General features: G+C 47.1%; 1 protein-coding gene across 5 annotated transcripts in view; it reads left to right on the top strand.

Moving 5' to 3' along the window:
* Positions 1-4,099, top strand: part of Tp53bp1 (tumor protein p53 binding protein 1) — an 89,177-nt gene that overhangs the window by 57,930 nt on the left and 27,148 nt on the right. The gene's annotated exons all lie outside the window — the stretch shown is intronic.

Here is a 4,099-nt window from a genome sequence, read left to right as displayed (position 1 = left end):
CCCCAGGATCTGACACCTCTGGGTCTCAGAAACACCTGCAATTCTAGACCCCCAGGATCTGACACCTCTGGCCTCTGCTCCACCTGTGCTCACAGCTGTACACATCACATCTCCATATATGTAAGTGATTTAAATAAAAGTTGAAGGTAAGAAGTGTAGGATCATGGATTTACGTCATACATTAATACTGACATTTTTCCAAATGGCATGCTGTTGAAGCCCGTGTGGGTCCAACACAGATTCCCTAACTGGACTGGAACGGAGTCGCGAGGAGTAATCAGACACAGCTTACATGGTCATCCTTCAAGGGCAAGGTCTCTCTCGAAGATCTCGTTTATTCTCCAAACACCTTATATATCATCACATCAATTGAGTGGGGGAAAACGCATTAGGCTGTCTCCTAGGCAACCAGGTGAATGGGCTTATGTCATGTCCGCATCTACCTGTATGCTAGCAGTCATGTAGGCCATGAATTAGCATCTCTATAAAACATCCTCCAAATTACAAAGGGAGGAAGGACCAGACCTCCTAACTCTCAAGTCATCAGCTTCAGCCAACTTCTCTTCTCAGGTGATCTACATTTATAACAAAAGAAACTAGGAGCAGCACATCCTGGCTACTGTTAAATAGAGACAGCTTGTCTGCGGAGCTACGTGATCAGCTCAGACCTGGCCTATGGCTTTTATGCCTGGCTGCTACACCATACAGAAATATGAGCCTACACATGCAAGTTGTTCAGTGTGGTTAGAGGAAAAAGATGGCATTGGATCCCTGGAGTTTGTATTAGAGATGATTGTGAGCTGCCGTGTGGGTGCTGGGAGTCAAATTTGGGTCCTCTGAAAGAACAAGTGCTCTTAACATCTGAGATTCTCACTCCCCACCCCAATAGAATTCTTTTTTTTTTTCTTTTTTTCTTTTTTTTTGGTTTTTCGAGACAGGGTTTCTCTGTGGCTTTGGAGCCTGTCCTGGAACTCGCTCTGTAGACCAGGCTGGTCTCGAACTCACAGAGATCCGCCTGCCTCTGCCTCCCGAGTGCTGGGATTAAAGGCGTGCGCCACCATCGCCCGGCTCCCAATAGAATTCTTATAAAAGAGTTCGGAAAGAAACAGGGGGGAAGCTTTGACAGTAGGATTAAGCTGTGGAAGCCTGTGAGGAGAAAAGTTACAATAAAATAACACTGTTGGGGGTCAGGAGCTGAGGTCCAGAGGGATCTGTCAGAAAATGTTGGTTTGAGGGCTGTGGGTTGGTGCCCGGGAGTGGGAGTCATGCAGACATTGGACCAGAGAAAGAGTGAAGACAGCTGGCAGCCTTGAAGCAGCACAAGGATGAGATTAATGAGCATAGGCTAGAGCTCCAGCCTGTGCAGAAACAAGTCACGTGGCCTAGGGAAAGGAGACAACCATGACACAGATGAGTAATACTCCCACCCCATGGTCCGACCATTGCCCGCTTCCTAGAGTGTAGTGCTGACCTAACGTTTGGTCTGTGGGATGCTAACAGGTAACAAAGTATCCCGAGAGAAAAACAAAACAGATCAATGGGATTGTACAAATTCGTATCCATGTAGTAAGACCCATTTCCGTGTAGTGGGTGGAGTGGGAACTATACTGGAGGTAACTGAGGGGGAATGGGGCCAAGTGGAGACAGCAGACACTCGACTGTTGGAAAGTGTATAGGAAAGGAGAAGAAATTACGACAAGCCAGAGAAAACGAAGGACTGATGAAAGATTTGTTATTTTTAGGCTAGGGAGGCCTGGGCAAGTTATATACTGACAGAGAGGCTGTAAAACAGGGAGGTCCAGTGAGATGGCCGCAGATAAAGGCACCTGTCACCAACCCTGACAACCTGAGTTCTGTCCCTGGGACCCATGTAGACAGAACGGACTCCAGAGTTGTCCTCTGACTGCCACACTCATGCTGTGACATGACGACATAAAAATGTAGTTAATTTGCTTTTTAAAAGCGAGGGATAGAAGCTGGGTAGTAGCGGCACACACCTTTACTCCCAGCACTCAGGCAGAGGCAGGCACATTTCCGAGTTCGAGGCCAGCTCCATCTACAGAGTAAGAAACAGGACAGCCAAGGGCTACCCAGATAAACCCTGTCTTGAAAAACAGCAGCAACAACAGCAAAAAGAGAGGGATGGGGTAAAGATGAAGGAAGGGATGGGGTAAAGAAGATGAAGGTCCTGAAGGAGTTTGAAAGGACAGTTTAAAGACCTGATAGGTTTGGGCTGTGTTAGGGGGCCTTTGTGAGACCAGTTTTAGCTAGTGAATCTGAGCTCATCTATACAAGCACACCTGTGCAGTCTTACTTTGCAGGTGAGGAAACACTAGCATTGAGTGCCATCAGTTTCACAGTCGCACGAATACGGTAGTCTGGAACTGGAGGCTGGCATTCTGGTTCTAAAACTGCAATTCTGTTTTGTTGCTCAGGGTGTAATGTGCATTGTATTAGTAAATTGTCAGATGCTGTTTGAGCTCACTGGGAAGCTGTTTCCGGAAGTGGAGCCACCCCTCCCCCAGTGCAGATCCAACCCCAGTCCTGGGGCAGGCGGGCACCCTAAGTCTGTAACGGGGAATGGAAAAAATTGTAGCCTAGGAAGAGCTGGAAGGCGAGTATGCCATTGCTTACCCCAAGGTATAAAAGTGCCCCAGTGGGGAGGAGAAGAGGCAAGCTCTTTATGGAGAGGATGTGTGCTCTGCCCAGAGCGCTCTCGGTGGGGACCCTAGCTAGCTGCCCAGCAGGACTGTCCCGGTCCATTTCTGCTGGATGTTTTCAGCACTTGATTGGATGATGTTTTTCTGTCTGCTGCTGTTCACTGTTTTTGTTTTGCTTGCTGTATCTTTAATAAACTTACTCATAGACCAGACTATCTCCAGACCAGACAGAACACAGGGCTTATGGATTTGAACTTAAGACTGTCAATGGGAATTAAAGTATTACATGATTTCACCCTCATTGTTTGTAATTGTCTTGACGGGTTACATCGTCTAGGGTGAGTAACCGTCTGGCAGGTCAGTTATTCCAGGGTCCCGGAGAGGCGCTATCTGTAAGATATGGGCTAGAAAAGAGGAAGGAGGCCAAGCTGAAATTCCTGTTGAAGCCTCAGTTTATTAGAGATGGGGTACAACTTATATAGGGTATGGAGTTGGGGGGTGGGTACAGGGGCCTGAGCTCTTGTCACGTAGTTCACGTTGGTCGCGTGGTCCGTGTTGGTCACGTAGGCAGGAGGTTATCTTCGGTCAGGTCACTATAGGCCAAAAAGTCAGGAGTTGCCACACCTAGTTTCCTAGGTAGTTTAAAATGTAAAGTGGGTTCTGCTAACAAATAGCTCTCCATTAACAGCCAATTTGGGTGTGGGGTAGGCTCTGTCAATAGAACGATTCCTAACATAATTAGGGGTGTGAGGTTCTTTACAGACTCCCCTAGGGTGATGGTTCCTGTAATGATTTTAAAAAAAAATTGGCTCCTAACAATTGTTGTCTCTGAGATTAAATAAGGATTTATCAAGAGAGATGCTGACAGTGGCATTCCGGATACTGGAACAGGAAGATTGAGCTGAGAAGGTGGGGGAGGGAGGAGGAGAGGATGCATGGGAACATGTTAGCCCTGATTTGTAACTGGGAGGACCGAGATGGAGCTAAAAGTAAGGTTGATCAGCTGGTCGGTGAGTAGCACTTCCCTTTTCTTTTGTGCCTACCAGCAAGGTGGTGGCAGACCCTGGTCACAGTCAGTGACATTTCATCTTGCCGCAGCTTGTCAAGTTGGTCTTGCTTTTTCTGCTGCAGCTGCGGAAACTGTGATTCAGAATGACAGAGCATTTTACTCTTCGGCTGCCCAGGCTTAGGAGCCAGGCTCTAACTGCCTTTCTTTTCCTGAAGAAGGCTCTGACTATTGAACTTGACAGACTGTTGAACGAGTATTTGCAAATATTTGAAAACATTTAAAAGTTATTTTTTTTCTGGGACTGAAATGAAGAGAGCATATTTCAGTCCTTTGACAGTGACCCCTAAGAGAATACCGTGCTCCTCTGAGTTTAACCCTTCGACAGTGGTGACCCCTAAGAGAATACCGTGCTCCTCTGAGTTTAACCCTT

The sequence above is a fragment of the Microtus ochrogaster genome, assembly GCF_000317375.1.
Source record: "Microtus ochrogaster isolate Prairie Vole_2 chromosome 14 unlocalized genomic scaffold, MicOch1.0 chr14_random_1, whole genome shotgun sequence".
Taxonomy (NCBI): domain Eukaryota; kingdom Metazoa; phylum Chordata; class Mammalia; order Rodentia; family Cricetidae; genus Microtus; species Microtus ochrogaster.
The sequence above is the reverse complement of the archived record's forward strand: the minus strand, read 5'-3'. Positions and strand labels throughout refer to the sequence as shown.